The following is an 18,585-nucleotide window of genomic DNA, read 5'->3' on the forward strand; positions in this document are numbered from 1 at the left end:
CAGTACATTTTTGTTACCCAGGGACTTCCCAGTGATCTATTTATAATTTCTGAAAACGTGCCAGAACAAGCATATGAGTATACAAAAGCCGCACCACTTTTTAAGGCCAGCAAATGTTGCTGCTTTGTCTTTGATTTACACACCAGTAATACTTCCTGTTACAGAAGCACAATGGATCTTCCCATGGCATTAATCAATTTAAAAACGTGGTTAGGAAAGTGTCTTTCTGGACCTTTTATTTTTTCGGGGGGTGGTAATATATCAGTCATTCTGGTACAATTACACAGTTTGAAAACTGCACTAACTCCACGCTGTTAACACACACACAAATGGTTTTATTAACAGAGGTACGCCTCGTTCACATATTCACGAAAGCTGACCTGTGGAGGTGCACGATGCATTTGTTTGCCCTCAGAATAAGAGTCTCTCTCACATTTATCTGTCCCCAAGTGGAAATGCAGTGCCAAAGCATACTTACTAAAGTTGGAGAAAACATTCACATCTCGACTCGTTTCCAAGTTTTCCCATGTCGTTAATAAAAACAAGAACTGCTCAGAACTCAAAATCACAGTTGTTAACGTAAAATGAGAGAGTGATGAATGCCTGGAGGTCAGAAGGCTGATGCCATGCCCCTCGATCACCCCAGGGTACATTGCTATGCAGGAAGCCAAAAATACTATGGTGACTTCATGGCTCCATCAAAGTCAAGGGTTTGGGTGACAATACAGCCCATAAGCACATCCCAGCCCAAATCTGCCTGTGCAGTGCCTGGAAGCCTCCAAGTATGTGCAAAAAGCCATGTCGTTTATATGGTGTGTTGCTGTGAGACCAGAATGGAAAAGCTTTTCCAAAGCAGCGGTCGTTCACAGGCTTCCCTGCCGCCTGGCACGCCAGCCGCACCACAGCCCCAAGGCCGCTTCCCACAGATAACGGGAAGGGTTATCGTAAAAACAACATGAGAAACACAAGCTGGCTCAAGATCCGCGCCGTACCTGGGAAGCACATCCAGTGCATAAACACGACCTCTTCCTACCCACTTGGCTAACTAGGAAAGCATGCAACAAGATGACAAGAGCTGTCGTTTCACTCCTACAAGCCCTTCTCCATTTTCACACGAAAGACGCCCCTATCTGACCCCCTTGCCCCAGCTACCTGGGCTCAGGCGAGGCTGGTAGCCAGGCACAGCACTGAGTAGCCGCGCTCTGCCTGGGCTCCTTTCGGCAAGGGGAAAGGGTGCAGCGTGGCCACAGCAGTCCCGGCGCCGCGGGATGCGGACAGACCGCTGACCTTTAGGCGTGCAGTTCCCATCGCAAAAGCGAAGGGCTGCGCACAGCTCATCATACCCCTTCCTCCGCACTTCCCGGCCCAGAGTCAGCTTTTACCATCGGGAAGGGAAGGGGGAGGGAATCGGCTGCAGTCAGAGCAAGCTTAACTCGCACACAGGGGACTGCCTCATCAGAACAAACTGGACAACGCTGCCTGCTTTAACCAAGCAAGATGTATTGCAAGAAGTTCTTCTGTTTTTTTACAAATGTTTCTTCCCTTCCCTCGGACTGCAACCAAAATTCTTTGGTTAGTGTTTTAATAGAGACTCACAGCCATTAACACTGGAGCCACTTTACATGGTGTAAAGGGTATTTAAAATAGCAGTATATAATAACTACACCTGCTTTGCATTAATGACATGATATTAATGAGAATCAGGCTCCTAGTAATATTCTGCCTTTGAAGGAATACAAATGTTTCCTTTCCACTGCCTTCCTAATTCCCTTTTTCCCCAAATAAAGGAAACAGTCAGATGGTTAACAAACAGATTATTCCGTTGAGTGAAGCTCGCCTAAGCAATAAAAGGCCTGGAGTTTCTCAATTAAGTCATAAGGCTGTTCTTGTTCAGAAACATCTTCCTGAAAACCAGTAATCTGCTCTTTCAGGCAATTAAGAAAAGGGAAAGGTAGGGATAGCAGCAATCTAAATGCAGGAGTTTTCACTAGAGTGAGGACTTGTTCTTACAGAGCAAAATCACTGGAAGCAGCAGTGCAATGTTTGCACAACAGACCTCCGCAGACAGAGCCATTGATGGTGTCAGGGAAGGGGAGGAAAGTGAAATGCAATGTGTATTTGGGAGCCAAAAGAGAAAGGGCATGTCTCATGCTAAACCTATCTGCTTTGGCAGTATTCCAGTAAGGATCACAAACCTGTTTTGATCACTAAATATAGCAGAGAAAAGGAATCTACTGCAAGTAGCTCTCTCCAGTAGCACTTGCTGTTTTACGCAGGCAGGAGGAGGACACAAAAGAGAGATTTGTCAAGCAAACGGCAAACGAAGCTTGCCAAAATTTGAAGGGCAAATTAAAATTTAAATGATGGGTCCTAGCCTGGCAGCTGTGAATTCATCAGCTGCTCTCTCAAGCATGTCCAATCGAGGCTACAGCAATGCAAACTACCGCTCTTCCCCAGCACACCTCTGCTCTGACCTGCAGGGTCTGCCTCTCTGAAGAGCAAGTTTTTCATGTCCATATAATCCTTTCGGCTGAAAACTCCCCCCCAAACGCTAGTCAGGGACTTGTTTGTTCGTTTTTCCACTTTCTGTCCCATGCACTTCAAAGTTTGTGGGCAAAGCAGCCTTTCCACAAGTGCAGCCTGCACGTTCGCATGTCTATGCCAGTTTTGCACAGATGAAAAGGGCCTTTCGATGGTGTTGCCTCCCACGCTGGCTGTGCCGGACCCTCCGCTGCAGGAGAAAATCAGCGCTTTGCTCAGGCAACTCAGCAGAGCCTCTACACTGCTCCGCAAAGTAAAGCACTTTTGTTTACTGCTTAAGACAAATAAAATGTCTTTCTCTTTGCTTTCAAAGAATTAGTTGCTTTAGGAGAAAAAAAAAAAAAAAAACAACACACAAACCTAAATCTCTGATTTATAGCGTAGTTTCAAGCCTGTAGAATAACTTTGTGTGTGCAGTGAAAACGAGGCCAAACACTGTTATTCTTACCAGTACTGTTGCCAGAGAGGACCAAACAGCCAAACTACACACAGACAACCCAAGAGAAAGAACTTGGTGCTACACAGTAACCTGCTAGAATAAATTGTTCTCACTAAACCAAATTAAAAAAATACACTTGCAATTGCAAAGCCAAGGAATCCAAATCAGAAGCAGCAAAGGCTAAAGGATGCCTTACTTCTTTCATGCATTTCCCGTCTGCACATGCAGGATAACAGAGTCTCCTCATCAGTGCATGAATCGCAGAGCTGCAGGCTGCTTTCTTTGGGAATCAGGATTTCTTACAAAGAAGACAAAACACGACAAATGCCTGTGAGCCCCGTGCATCTCCCTTGCTGAAAGGCAGCAATATTACTAACACAAAGTTACTTATAGACAAGTTCAGTCAAGCAACAGAAGACGCGTGTTGTGTAAGCAGAGCTGCTGTACCATTCTCCCCTGGGCCAGGCAGCCGCAGCAAGGCCGTGGCCAAGCAGGTGAGGCGAGCTGCGAGCCACGGCTGGCCGCCCCAGCCAACTCCAGCCCACTGGGGCATGTTTCTGTATGGTTTGCAGAGACACACCTCTCAGAGTCACCATCCAGGATGGAAATCCAGCAAGGAGCTGGTGTGTGACCGCCAATGCAAGTCCTTGGAACAGGATATGCTTCCATTTCCTTACAATCCAGGCATTGGCTTTCGGTACAGTAAAATCCTGGACCAGCTTTTCGGAAAAACTTTGCAAGAAGAAACATGTTCAGAGTCACCTCCAAGCTTTTCAAAGGTGAAGCTTTCACTTGCAAACAGTATCTGTAAAGCCATTCCAAGTCTACCTATAGATCTAGTGAGGCACAACTGGTCTGCAGGAACAGCGTTTGCTCACACCTACATTGCACAAGTGTTTGCTGCCTCCCCTGCAGGAACTCCTGAGGTGCCCTGGGCACATAACTGGGAAGAAAATTCAGACTTTCCACTCCCCTGAAACAAAGCCGGCTCTGCTCTTACTTCCCTCTTACAATAACAAGCTCTGCCTTCTCCATCCCAGGGGTATTTCATCACCAACATCCCGCCCAGTTCTGCATAAGAAACAACATTGCAAATAATCTATCAGACACTTTTTTTTTTCTTCAAAAACAAACAAACAAACAAACAACCCTAAACCTGCCAGTCTGCTAACTGTGAAACCGCTTGTTACAGTCCAAGTGGTTGATGAAGCAAGGTGACAATACCAGGAAATACCTGGAATTGATCTTCAATGTTTATTTTTGGAGACTGGCTTTTCTCCCAGCTCTTATTTAATAGTTTGCTCTTTCCCTCCTCTCCCCAGTTGTTCTCTCTGGGATCAAATTGCAATTTGTTTCACCTCTTGGAGCTCACCCACAGACCCCCTAAGCAGAACTTCAGGAATCAAATCCTGGCTCAGACAACACGTTCTTTCTATTTCACTGCTATCATATTCTTTCTCACGTATCAAAAAAGATAGGAAATGCTCTGGTATTTGTCCAAAATCAGAAGTGCACAGGATCCATTTGACACTCAGTACTTGCCTGTACTTCGTATCTCTGCTATACAAGCAAATTCCTTGAACAAATTCTCCCCCTAGACACTCAGCTCATTTAGCAAAGGAAGTCTTTCTGCTGTAAACTAGCTCTCCACACAGGAGGAATTTTATCCTTAACCTACCTGGTTTACTTCTGCAGATAAGTTAGGCTTTTTCCAGAAGAGCTAGTGATTGTTTTTTTCCAGGCTACTAAATAACACAGCGGTGGCAGCAACACTTCAGAGCAGACCAGGTCACAGCTCCCTGCGCAGCTCCAAAGCTCCCTGAGCTTTGCATTTAGATACGCATTGCAAGTTTTAGATATATCGGTTTAAACATCATCTGAGCACCACACATGCTGCCTTAGGCCACTGCGAGCCTGAAGTGAAGCACACTTACCCCTTCAAGGTTTAGCCATGTGCTGCAGATGGAGAGCACACATACAATCATCCACACCAGTCCAGCAGATACACAATAATTCAACTATGTCCCTGAACTATGGATTTTTGTAAGAGAAAGGACAGGGAAAGGAGGATGAGTAACAGCTTAAATAATTTTGCAAAAAGTTTTTGTGAAAAGGAACCGAGTACCTACCGGGTGCCGTCCACCACCAAGCGCCAGGCAGCCGGTCTCACCCCCGGGAGAGCAGCACATTGCAAGGCAGCTGGAAGGAGCCTGGGCAGGGGAAGGAACACACCTCTGGGAGCCTGCAGTCGTCCTCATTGCTTCCACCTCTGCCGCTAACCTGATGTGCGACCGTGAAAAAGCCACTCCGCAAATCCCTTTCGGCCTCTTATTTATAGCAGAAGATTGTCTGGCGCTATGGGTCCAGCCCGAAGCTTTTCTGAATCCAATGATTGACCAGGGGAGGAGGAAGGTTTTGAACTGGACATTGCTGTCTGCTCTCCAGTCTCTGATAAAGCCGCCCAGGCACACCGCCTCACAGTGTGCAACCTACACGGACGCCAAGTCTGGTCGAAATGAGGACACCAGCAGCCCTCCTAGAATCTCTGCTGGGATATGAGACACTTTGGCCGAGATTCAGCTCTCCTGACACTAAACAGCTACAAGAGAGATGCCTTCATGTGCGTTCATTGTTTGAACTCTGCAGAAACAATGGAGAGAAACAGGCACTTTTAGGGCAGCTCGTCCGATATATTTTTAGATGTCCAATTCAGTGGGGATGAATCATGGCCCAAAAGTGTTTGCTCCTCTCTAGTGACTATGAAAGGAGTCTGGACAACTGTCCCTCATGCAGATAGTTATGTTGTAGTCTGGCAAGATGAATCTCACCCCTTTAAGATGGGGGAAAAGAAGTAAACAAAGAAGCACCCCCTCAGTTTACACTTAAGTGAGAAAGAGTGTCTCCACCAGAAACACATGGGGCAAGCGCGCTGTGCTTGCCTCCCTCGTAAATATCTTGTAACTAGACAACATGCAACCACCCTCACCGAGGGCTTGGCTTTGCTAGAAGAGCTTCATTTAGTCATTGAACTTGAAGCTTTCATCAAATATTCCTACAACGAAAGCTCCATGTTGCTCCCTACACAAGAGCCTTGAAGAAGCAGGACATGCTGCTCACAGGGCAGCTTTCATTTCTCTCCCTGCGGCGTTTAGGTGGTTATTAACAACAAAAACCAATCCAACATGAAACAGAGTAACGCAAACTGAACCAAACCCATTTCTGAAGTGTCTTTACAACCACTTCGTGGCCAGTTGTACATGGGCTGCTGACCGCAGACCAACAAGGCATGTTCAGCAGCGGATTCATTCCCCTCTCTGCCTTGCCCTTTCACTCCATCATTCACCAACTTCTTGTCTTTCTCCTGGCAACCAACAGGCCAAAAGATTCAGCAAGCAAAACTTTTTCCTGTAAAACCCACATTTCTTCCTCCTCCCTACACTTCCACAAAAGTAATTACAAGTGCTTTGTTTTCCATCTTAATTGTCATTTCCTTTGATAGAACTTGCAAGTTGAGTCTTAAAGCTCAAATCACTAATACCATTCTTCTCTCTTCTTCCCCATCCCTGGCCACAAACAGTACTGCTTGCATCAGGGTCAGCAATTCCTTAAAAACCTCTCGAGCCAATCTGTGCGGCCGCATTGTGTCGGGAGTTATCAGCAGGCTGCAGGAAGGTTAGAAAGCAAACATGCCTCCCTATGAGAGACCAGAGACCAAAGTTAAGCCGAGTCAAAGCTCTGCCCCACTTCCCCTCCTGTGGGGAGAGAACAGCCTGTTCTGCACCAGCCCTTTCCCCAGCCCAGCTTTCTGCTCCCTACCCGTGTGCGCGGCTGAGCTAAACAGAAGTTTTTTCCCCACTCCCTCCTCTGTCCCTGTCCTGGCCCTTTAGCATCTCCACAGAAGCAGCTTTCTTCGTGTCCTTCTGTGAACACTGTGATTTAGGTGATCTATAGAGGCTGTCTTCTTCGTATCCTCCCTAACACTGGGACTTGTGTGCAAACCATGAAGGTTGCAGGAAGCTGGCCAGTATTCAGAGACACTGTTTAGCCTTCCTGTCTCCGCTCTGCAATCCCTTCGCAGACAAAATGCTCCAGGCATTGGGGGTCTTTCCCCTCTCGACATTATCCCAAGCCAAAATACGTTCATCCTTCACAGTGACTACTTGCTGCTGACACCCTTCATGCTCCACAGGACACAAGTCAGTCCAGGAAGGGCAGGCAGTCAAATCCACGTCCTATGGGATAACATACACTACATTTTTGGATTCATATTCCAGTAGGTATAATCTCCTGCTCCTCCTGGGGAAGCTGCACATCTGCACAGGAGGGAGCTGGGTGAACATAGCCTGTCCCTTAGTATGGACATAACACTTGTACTCCCAGACATACATTTATGCTCCAGACCAATTCAGCCACATCAGCTGAAGTAAAAAACTCTCCCAGATGCAAACCAGGTCTTGATCCCCTCCGCAGAGCACAGCGGGCAAAAATCAGATCAACCTGATCTCCCAGCAGCTATGGCCACATCTGTCTTAGTTACAGGAGTCTTCCACCCACACCAGCCAGGGATGAAATTCAGGCAAAGGAAGATTAGGTGAGAGGTATATGAAATGTCACCTTCTCTTTAATCGCAGCTTAAGGATCCAGTCCCAAAGCGTTACTCATACAGCACTCCACACGTATAATCCCACCACCTAATCCAAGCGCTTGTTCAAACAGGCACGTTGCTAGGAGTGGGTCCTTGCCATCACCATCCACATTTCCAGCATTCCTCCGAGACCACGTCCTCTCCCACATCTAAAAGCCCCGTGACAGTTCAAAATAAACTGTGGGAAACCTAGGGCAAGCGTGGTGGCACACACGGCTCATTCCTGCAACATCAGAAATGACACAGCCCATTGCAACCTGATAGGTGCTCTCCCACGCTGCCAGATCATGTTGGGGAAACACTTCAGTTGTGGTAAGCAACAGATAAGCATCTCTTTGCATAGACAGAAAAAGCATCTCGGCTGGTAGACTTTTAAAACCGGTATTTATTGTGCCCCAGGGAAGAAAAGAAATTGGGTAAACTGGCTGAAAGGCACGGCTTTGCTAGGAAGAGTTTGGATCATCTCTTTGCATCTCTCCGTACAAACCCAGCCATTGAGAGTCCAGACCTAAAACAGAGACACAGTTGCTAAGAAAACAGCGCTGCAAACAGATGTCAGGAGATGATTCATGGAGTAAGGGCATATCCCTGTACTACAGATAAACCAAAATGAATGAGGCTCTTTATACCTGATCTTCCAAGCTGTGCTTCTTCATGCTCTCTTTGGGATTTTTCTTTAATTCATTTCTACATTCAGATGGAGAGGAAACCGAGCGGCGCTAAATTTGCTGTTTGTGGAATTAATTACTGGTAAAGGGGTTTTACAACACTTACAATGAACTAAGTAAAAGGACTAAACTGTGGCTCTTTTTTCCCCTGAAACAAAGCATTTTTCTCCTGAAACAAGAAGCAACTTTGCCCAAAAACCTATCAGAAAAAATAACATAAACCCCACAGTTAAAAACTGCAAAGGAACAAATAGTAACAATTTTTTCTTTTGTTACTTTCCCTTCTACCGTAAAACTTAAAATTAACGGCTAGGGAGATAAAGCATTTTCAACCTATTAGATCATTACCCAGCAATGCATGCCGCTTCTTGAATTACTTCATTGTGTCTATGCTTAAAATCTTTGCCTGACAAATAAATATAAAATAGCTAGCACACTACGGGACTGGCCGAGTGCTACTGACACCAACACAGTTCTCATTTATATTCATGAACTTTTAGTCAGATTTAATTGGAGAAAAATAAGTTCCTTTGCCCCTCTTAAACCATCATGCTCAATTCTTAACACGGTATGATATCAACAGCACTTAAAATACAGTTTCCTGAGGTTATTTGTAAAGAACTGTTTAAATAAAGGAACTTTGATGATGTATGTTTTTGTAGATAACTAGGGTAAAAAGGCAATTATCATTCATTACCCTTCATTATATCATACCCTTCAGACTCTTTATAAGGGCAGATAGCGATAGGACAAGGGGGAACGGTTTCAAACTGCAAGAGAGGAGATTTGGATTAGATGTTAGGAAAAACTTCTTTACTCAGAGGGTGGTGAGGCACCGGCACAGGTTGCCCAGAGAGGTTGTGGACACCTCGTCCCTGGCAGTGTTCAAGGCCAGGTTGGACGGGGCCCTGAGCAACCTGGTCTGGTGGGTGGCGTCCCTGCCCACGGCAGCGGGGTTGGAGTTAGATGATCTTGAAGGTCCCTTCCAGCCCAAGCCATTCTATGAAATCTATGAAATTATGAAGAAGGGGAGAACAAACATCGTTTACACATTTCTGAATATGTGTTTGCACAGCACCTCGCACGAGGGGGGCCCAAACACTGCCACTGTACAAATCAGCACAGGGCGATATGCTTATCGCAGTCACCGCTGATTCTTCATCACCCCTCCTGACTCCCGTGTGTCACTGCCCACCCCTCTCTGCTCCAACTTGTCCCCATCGCCCTCGCTGGCAGGTGCCAGGGCCTCCGCTCCCCTGCTTCCAGACTGCGCCGTCCCCTCCTGCTATGCCATGCCTTCTTCTGCCTTGGAAATCAATTATTTAGGCTGCCCTGATTTCAACGTGAGGTGGCCGTGTGTGTGCCTGCAGGGTGGCGGGTGCTGTTACTGCGGGCAGCGCGTTAACAGCCGCCACCGTGCTCCTTCTCGGAGCTCTAAAACCACCCCAGAAGTGGCCGAGGCCCGTGACTCAGCTAACTGGGCGCCAGAGGCCATGTGTGTGCGTTCTGCAGGTATTGCGTTTCAAACAGAGGTATAAACAGACGTGCCCGCCAAGCTACGGTTTTGTTAGCTTGGCCAACAGTCCCAACAACTAACCAAGATCCTGCACATGGCGCTTACGTCTTTGTCTGTCTGTCCTGCGACGGAGATCGCCCTGAGAGGGAGGAAAAAGAGGGAATGATAGAAAGAGAGGGGAGAGGACAGACAGGACGTGGGGCACCCTGAAAGAGGGAAGCAGAGGCGTGAGGAACACACAGTGACTGACCTGACAAAGGTTGTGAGAAACTCTCCAACAAACTTGCTCAAAGTTTTTTCTCTGTACACTTTGAATAACCCAAGGAACGTGCACCTGCTCTACCTCCCAATTCCTCCAGCAGCTCTCAGGCAAACAGAGAAGAAAAATGACCCTGTTTTGGGGGGGCCAGGGAGAGGACCGAGGTGAAAGGAGGACAGAGAGACTTCCCTGAAATCCACGCACACGCAGCACCTGACACAAAGTCAGCGCCAAGTTACAGACGCCCCACGCGCGGCATCCCATGGGCCGCAGTAACGCGGATCCGTAATAACTGCTCCGAGAGGAAACAGGAGGCTGCCAGGAGTCCTGGAAAGACGGGAGGGAGGGAAGGCAGGCGGGAAGACGGCACGCAAGGCGGGAGGAGAGAGGAGCCCATGTGCGGCGGGAAGAACGGAAAGCGCGAGTCCTCAGCAGGCAACGTTTTATCCAGGGCAGCAGCAGCGACTGAAGAAATGCCCGTGCCGCCTGTGGCCCTCGCAGGAAAGCAGTCCCTCCTCCTCCCGAGAACTTCGCCTGAATAAGTGTCCACCATCCGTTTCGAAATACGCAACCCAAGAGATAACGACTTCGCAGGCGATAACCCCGGGCGCCCCAGACGCGGAGCCGCAGGAAAGGCCGTTTACCTGCCCGCACCCCCGCGCTCTCCCTCCCCCGGGCCTCGCTCCCCGCCGCCCCCGAGCCCGCCGACGCCGGCTCCCGGCCGGGGACGCTCCCGGCCGGACACCGCTCCCGGGAGGGCCGGCCCGGGCCCGGCGGAGGCGGGAGTTCCCACAAAACCCGGCTCACGCCGCCGGCCGTGCCCCCCCGCCGGCTGAACTCCCGCCGCTGCCCCGCGGTTGTTTTCCCCCCTTTCCCCGGCAAAAAGGGCTTGGGGGGGGGGGGGAACCCGCTCCGGGAGCCGGGTCTCTCCGCGCCCACCCTGCAGCGGCGTCCCGCGGGGGACGCGGGCGGTGCCGAAGGTGAAGCCGGCACCGAGGGAACAAAGGCGGCGGCGGGGAACAAAGAGCGGCAGGTACGGCCGCGGCGGAGCAGCTGAGGGGAGCGGAGCGGGGCCGGGCGGGGCGGCGGCGACACCGGCGGGCCGGGGGCGGCGGGGCTGGGGCCGGGTCAGGCAGAACCGCTGCTCCCCTCACAAAGGCGCGGCCGGGCCGGGCCGCGCCGCAACTTCCCGCGGGCGGCTCCCGGCGGGGCAGACTCACCGCGGGCGCAGTCCCGGCATCGGCGGCGGCGGCGGGCGCGGGTGGCGGCGGCGGCGAGGGCGGGCGGGAGGCGGAGGGGGAGGAGGGACCGGCCGCTGCCAGCGAGCGAACGCGCTCCTCGCCCGCGGGCGGGAAGGCGGCGCGGCCGCGGCCCCCGCAGCCCGGCCCGGCCCGCGCTCCGCCTCCCCGGGGCGGCCTCCCGGCTCTGCCCACGCGTGTGGTGTTTGCCTGCGGCAGGCCGCCGCAGGAGCGCCCCGGGCGGGCCCGCGGCTGTGCCTGTGCCGTGGGACGCCCCAGCGAGAGCAGGGGGACGGTGCCCCGCTCCCCGCGCACTCCGCCCTCACCGGGCTTCGTTTTTCGTGCTCGGGGCTTCCCGGTGTTTTCCCTCCCAGCGCCAACCGGGACGGCACTGCCCGTCCCACCGCTGGGAAACAGCCAGGCAAGGCCGCCAGGCAAGGCCGCAAGCACCCTGTGTGTGCGTGTGTGTCCCTGCGCTTCGGGTACAGGTTTGTGCTGGAAATAAGTAAGAAAACCTGCGTGTTGATAACCACGTTCTGGTCACAGGTGATACAAAGAAATAAACGGCTTTTGTGTTGTCACAGATCTGCAGCACCTCCACATCAAATTTAGAAGATCAGAAATACAAGCAGGCAAAAATTGGAGACCCCTGCGGTTCCTGCACGGCCTCCATAGCCCTCACCAAGCTCAGCTCCCTTCACCTCAGCCGCAGATCCCAGGCAGGAGCCGCCTTCCCCTCTGTCAGATCCAGGCTCTTTCCTCGGCCCCAGGGACCACATCGCCTGGCCTTGCCCAGCCGGATCTCTGAAGGGGTCAATGGGGGCCAGTTACATGAACGTGCAGCAAATTAGGGGTTTTTTGGACCTTCAGAGAAGTTTTTTTTGAGGGGGAGAGGAAGGAATTTCTCAGATTTGTTCCATTTGATACTGGAGAGCTTTGGGCTGTAGACTTCACAAAGTGAGAGGATATAAATATTGAGATTTGCTTTACACAGCCAGAGGTCATCCAGCTATCCAAAGAAAAATGTAACTTTCCAAAAGCCACTTTCTGCCAGTGCCGATACATTGGGTTTCTGCTCAATCTGTGCTGATAATACATCAACCAACTTAAAAACGTGGAAGCAAGCGAGGTCCTGTATTTGAAGGCTACAAAGCCAAATGTACCTAGTTACTCAAGTTTCTCTTTATACCCACAGATGTGTGTAAAGAAGTTCTGCCAGATTTGGAGCCCTGATTTTCTGTAAGGATTTTTTTTTCTTTCCCAGACAAAAGTGAACCCTGCACCTTTTTAAGTGCTATTTCAGCTGGAGCCCAAGAACATGATGTCTTGCAAAAGCATCAGTTAAAGCTGGTTACAACTTGACTGCCCTGCAAACACCTGCTCCGATTCATGCCGTCCTTGCAACAAATTGACCTGTGAGTGCTCTTTGTGTACTTTTTTTACTTGTTTTATCGAGGATTAATTAGTGTTTGTAAAGAGACACAGTTGTCTGATACTCCAGGGACACAGTTGAAAGCAAAGAGCTGCATTCAGGCTGTGCTGTAGTTTCCTAACTTCTATGTTATGGCTACTGTAATGCATATCCTCAAAGTGAAACAAGCATTTCTGACTGATCTACTACTTTTGACTGCCAGATTTCAGTCTTGTGTTTAAGGAATGAGAGAAGATGCAATATCAAAGCCAAGCTTTATTAATTGAAGAATTATTTCAACCCCCCCTCTTGATCACTTGAGGCTCTTCCACATGCCATTAAACTCAGCAAAAGAAGTCTCACAGAGTCTCGACCTTCTGTGCCTTGGAGAACACCACCCCGAATTATCGCTCCGTGCTCTTCCCGCTGGCTTAACCCCACCATGAATTACACAGCTCCTCGTTCCAGCATACGCAGCACTGCAGGCACCTGCCAGGCTTTCTCAAACACAAGCGCAGGTCCCAGCCCAAGGTGTTTGTTTTCACTCAAATTATGCATTTCATAACTAGTTGTAAAGCACTTTGAAGATATGACACTAAATATTACTAATGCTAATTGCTGTTATTGGACAGGCATAATGTGAGTAATTAAATAATAAAACCATAAAAAAAAAGGTGTGTGACACAAAGACAGAATTAAGTCATATATGCCTACTTTATATACACATCTTCTGGCTGTTGATTACTCTGTACATCCTGACACCCTGAAAATAAGCTTTCGTCTCTCTTTTTATACACAGCCTTCCAGCTAGGAACTGCTAAAGCCCTGTGCTCAGACTATTGCTTTGACAGGTATATGGGTGCTGCCAGCGAGGCTAGCAAGTGACTGCCATGGGTCAGTCTTCGTGGAAGGTGAACAGCTGGAAGCTGTGTGATCAGGGCTCTCACCTACTGCCCATGGGTGTCCGAAATGAGCTGTCCGGACAGATGCACGGGGCACTGGGGAAAAGACCTGCACAGCAGCACTACAGGCTACAACCGGCAATGGTGAAGGTAACTGTGGAGGGGATGAGAAGCTCTCACAATTCCCATGTGCCTCCTGAAGGAGTCTATGATCAGTTCAGCAGTGCGTCTTGCCCCAACCTTCCCACACCACCCCGAACAGCAAACTCACAGAGCTGGATGCCACAGGATGTCTCTTGTACAAGGCATCCAGGTATCTCGCACTTGCAGGTCCCACATGGATGAACGGCATGAGCTTCGTGGTAGGACATCCCTTCTGTAGTGCAGAATTTGCACAACTGGATTCCAACAATGGAGGGAGATCAAGTTCCCCAAGTCTGCTGGATAAAGTGTTAACTCTGAAGGATAGTGATGGCTGTGTAAACTAAGTTTGTTTAAATACTCCAAGTCATGTTTGCTCTGTAGTCTGCCAGAACAAACCTTTGGCCCGGTGACCCTCTCTTTCCCCTGCGTGCAACCCACTGTGCCATGCTGGCACGGTGTGCATGCTGGAGCTGGAGCTGGGAGCCGGATGAAAATTAGTCCAGGAGAAGAATACTTTGTTTTCAGCTGGATTGCTTCCAGGATTTGATTGCGGTATGGACACACAAAGAGGTATGTCAGCACAACTGAGGGGGCAGCAGGATCCAGCACAGAGACGGGAACGCACAGCACAAGCTGGAGCTGGGAACAGGACAATACAGCAAAAGAACAAGGGACCAGCACCATGCCAGAAACCTCAGCCTCTGTGCCCAGCTGCTCTCTGCTCACCCCATCCCTCACAGGAGAGAGAAGGATTGGGAAAGGGGAGGGAGAAGTGAGAGTCGAAACTCAGCTTGGGACTCTCCTACCTTCCACCCTGCTGGCACAGCAATGCTGAGGAGATAAGGCTGCGGCTCGGCAGACGCCAATTTTGGTGGCAGCGCTTTGATGGAGCAGTGGGGTTACGCTCCCTCTGTTGTGCTGGTGCAGCTCTTTGTGCTGTTGTGTTGTCAAACAGACCAGGAGACTCCTTAAACAAAAGCAGCACCCTCCCCACCTCAATTATTTTTACCCTGGCTCAGTTCCCAGGCACAATTCACCTCATTTCCACCGAGGTGCAACTGGAGGAAGAGAGTTGGAGTGGGAAAGCGTAGCCAGAAGTAGGTGAACAGGGGTCTGCCTAAATCTACAGTGCCCCTCAAAAAATGCCCATGGCCCAGTGCCTCGGGGAGAATTTCTCTTCAGCAATCACGCGCAACTTGTTTTTCAGAATTAAGGAGTTCAAAAAAGAGGAAAGAAAGGTTGAATCCATGTAGGCGTGTGCAGCTTTTGCATACTATTTTCCTCTGCAAAACATTGTCCTGGTTTCAGCTGGGATAGATTTTTCTTCCTAGTAGCTGGTATAGTGCTGTGTTTTGGATTTAGTATGAGAACAATGTTGATAACACACTGACGTTTTAGTTGTTGCTACGTAGTGCTTACACCAGTCAAGGACTTTTTAGCTTCCCATGCTCTGCCCAGTGCACAAGAAGCTGGGAGGGGGCACAGCCAGGGCAGCTGACCCCGACTGGCCAAAGGGCTGTTCCATACCGTATGGTGTCATGCCAGTATAGAAACTGGGGGAGCTGGCCGGGGGGCAGAGATCGCTGCTCGGGGATGTGCTTGGCATTGGTCGGCAGGTGGTGAGCAATTGTATAGTGTATCACTTGCTTTGTATGTTATTATTTATTATTATATTATTATTATTACTACTATTCTATTTCATTTTGCTTCAATTATTAAACTGTTCTTATCTCAACCCATGAGTTTTCTGACTTTCACCTTTCCGATTCTCTCCCCCATCCCACTGGGGTGGGGGGAGTGAGCGAGCGGCTGTGTGGGGCTCAGTTGCCGGCTGGGGTTAAACCACGACAAACATAAAAGGAAATCTGACTGTAATCATGTTAGAAATGCTCCCTTTTCCCTTCCCATTTAATCTAAACATTTATGTATGACACTGTCCCCAGCATGTAAGACGGCAATCCAGCAGGCTACTTAGGCATGGACACTGGCTTTAACACCTGATTATTCCTGCTGAGGTCAGTGGAAACATCTAGATGGTTAAAGTTGCACGTGCTTAAATGCTTTGTTAGGTCACGAGCTAATTTAAGGACAGAAAAGCACAGCTCCAAAAGAGAAAAATAGGTTAGTAACACTGAAGTTGCAGCAAATCTGTAGGAAATCTCCTGGAATAGGTTCATAATTAGGAAATCTACGCTTCTCAAAGTAAATATCCTTACCTTTTCTTCAGTTCCCTGTTTCCCCTGATTTTACCTGTGGACTATGGGTCCTGGCTAAAGACAGGACAAACTGAAGACTCCTATGCTTACAAATCAGTTCCTGAATGTTATAGCAGCATCCAGGAGCCTGCACCATGCACTTTCATCTTCCTATGCAGCACTATATGAGTGAGGTGTTTCAGTTAAGTTTGGGGTGAGCTCCCAAATTTTTCCGAGCAGAGGCACCGGACCCTGCTCATACGGAGGCACAGCCCAGGTTAGTCTCCTGAGGACGGCTACCTGTATCTGAACTGAGCAGGGCTCATTTTGCTCCACTTATAATGCAGGCGTTGTGCATGAATAAAGGTTTCCAGTCTACATTTTCCCACCTCCCAAAGTGCACCAGCTCCTTGGTTACAGGTGAGGCGGGTTTGTTGCGTAAAGAGACGTAACTTCAGGTTCCACCCTGAAAATTAAAATTCAAAGCTGAGCACCCCCAGCCCTCAATACCAGCTCAGTGGAGTCTCTCGGACCACAGGTTTTTGCTGAGGTACCTGCGACCTGTCCAAGTCCTGCTTCAGGTATTTAAGTGCCTTTTTGGATCCCACTTGAAGCCTTACATTCTTGATGGCCTTAGTGGGCTCAGGAGACTGTGTTTTAGGAGTCTGTCAGACTCCTGATAAGGTCAGGTCAAGGTCTTAATGGACCTTTAGGAGTCTGTAAGACCTTGACCAGATCTCAGTAAACTCAGGACAGGTTTTGGGCTCAGAATCCCCTTATCTTAAACCCAAAAGTTTATCCACTTTTTTCACTTACGTTAGTCTGTCTAATAAAAATTATTGCCTCTTCTATCCTTGGCCTGTCGCTGCTGCAGCACTTGTACTGCAGCATATTTGTAAGAGCACTGTAATGAGCCTGCAATCAAGACAACACCGGTCCTATCAGCGTTACCCTCATGCTCCAAGGCTGGCTGGTGCCTCCCAAGCACACTGCATCCTACCAGCAGTTTGGCATCTCAATTTTGGCTCTATTTTTCAGAAGTTGGGTAAGAGAAACCTTCCAAGAAACACTGTATTCAGCTGACCATAGCAGAAGCTGGAGAAACACAGTGTAGTGGTCAAATGCCAGGTCTGGATTCAGGAACCTGCAGGACGTACAAGGAAATAACAGCGGCTGGGCAAGCAGCTTCTTTGCAAAATAGCTCCAACGGGCCATCTGCAAGCTCCAGGTGCTTGTAAAGCAAAACTGGGCACCAGAAGGCACCCAAGGGCTTACGCATTTTTCGTTTAATGGCCTTCTCTCACCCCTGAAGCCCCTTCTCTGAGGCTCAGACAAGACCTGCAGTAGTTTCACTTCGAGCAACGACTGTTTTAATCTCTTGACAGCCTTTTCCTTCCTTGCTGCCTCCAGGAAAAGGTTTGATTTGCCTCTGCTTCCACTGCAACACCTACATGTCTTGGGTGGCTACAGCCCATTTTCAACCGTGATTCAATGGAGAACAAAAAAGCTCTCGAGGGTAGGAAGTGGGGCTAAGGCTTCTTTGGAAGCAGGATTTAGTAATCCTGATCACCACCTTTAAAAATCAGTGCCCTTGGGCCCCAGCCAGCCCTCAGCTCTGTCAACATCTTTACTGCCAACTTCACTAACAGTCACACAAATGTAAATCTAGTGTGAGAAGAGGATTAAGCCCATTCTGGTTTTATGGCCTATGAAATGTCTACTGCCCTGCTGCCACTGTGCAGTGATACAGAACACAAAAAAGAGGAATTCAGGCTGCTATTGTATCTATCTTCAGAATTTTAAAGGAAAAAATGTAGTTCCAGAAACTTTGCCAGCCAGTGGAGTGTATGTGCATACAAGGTTTCTTCTAAGTCAGAAGCTAAAAGGCAGTACCTTGCCTTTTAGCCAACGATGCTGGTTGAAGTACATCAATTTTTTCCTGCAAAATAAGATTAGCAACAGCAATTTTCCATGCATTCGAGTTCAGGATTTTGTCTGCAAGGGGATTAAAGCCCAGGCGAACACGAGCCTGCCTGGATACTGCCCTACTCCGTGTACTGCTCTCACTTGGGATGAGTCCTGCGCAGGGGCTATTTAGGAATCCCACTAAAATGATTATTTCTTCACTGATGACTCAGTTGGCTGAGATTTGCAAGAAGGGCTGAGGGAATTAGATTTATGGTTTCTAAAAATTTCAGTTCGATGTGGGTTCCTGCCTCCCTTAGGCTGATATTTTCATACAAAAGGCTAGAAAAGGGGTTTTTACTATCAAATTTATGAGTGGATTTCAGCTCTTGGGCTGGGCATATATTTTGGTTCCAGGTTTCTATAATCTTAGACCATGGCTCAGATCTCTTAGCAGGATCGCAATACCACTAAATAATTGTTATGATTATTAACAGTGTAACTCCACTGAGCTGTCAGCAGAAAAACAGCCGAGCTGAATACATATTTCAATTAAAGATGCAGAATTATGCGTATTTATGCACAAGCCTGAAAAGCAGACGATATTTAAAATGTACTTCAGGGCAAGAGATACAATTAACTTCTCATTACCTTTATTATTTTGCAATTTATCCTGGTCTCTAGCTTGAAAGTCTCATTCAGTCCTTACCTGTGTAAAGCTG

At 48.8% G+C, this 18,585-nt stretch overlaps 1 protein-coding gene and 1 long non-coding RNA gene across 7 annotated transcripts in view; one reads left to right on the forward strand and one right to left on the reverse strand.

Annotated features, from left to right (window-relative positions):
• Positions 1–11,409, reverse strand: part of SYNE2 (spectrin repeat containing nuclear envelope protein 2) — a 200,212-nt gene extending 188,803 nt beyond the window's left edge. For 4 of the 5 annotated variants that reach the window (XM_087747934.1, XM_087747933.1, XM_087747931.1 and 1 more), the window contains exon 1: positions 11,289–11,409. The gene's annotated coding sequence lies outside the window, so the exon portion shown is untranslated. Of the gene's footprint in view, positions 1–5,109; positions 5,422–11,288 lie in introns of those variants that run through there. The other variant, XM_087747930.1, reaches the window with a different exon arrangement.
• On the forward strand, positions 10,710–15,247 carry LOC148056881 (uncharacterized). Of its 2 annotated transcripts, none has more exons than XR_015702367.1 (3): positions 10,710–11,101; positions 11,891–12,721; positions 12,941–15,247. It is a non-coding gene; the product is annotated as an uncharacterized LOC148056881 (long non-coding RNA). The 2 variants fall into 2 exon arrangements; XR_015702368.1 differs by having other exon boundaries at positions 12,571–12,721.
• Positions 15,248–18,585: the final 3,338 nt, after the last annotated feature.

Source organism: Nipponia nippon, unplaced genomic scaffold (genome assembly GCF_047370975.1).
Source record: "Nipponia nippon isolate SJK-2023a ecotype South Korea unplaced genomic scaffold, ASM4737097v1 scaffold_11, whole genome shotgun sequence".
NCBI classification, from domain to species: Eukaryota; Metazoa; Chordata; class Aves; order Pelecaniformes; family Threskiornithidae; genus Nipponia; species Nipponia nippon.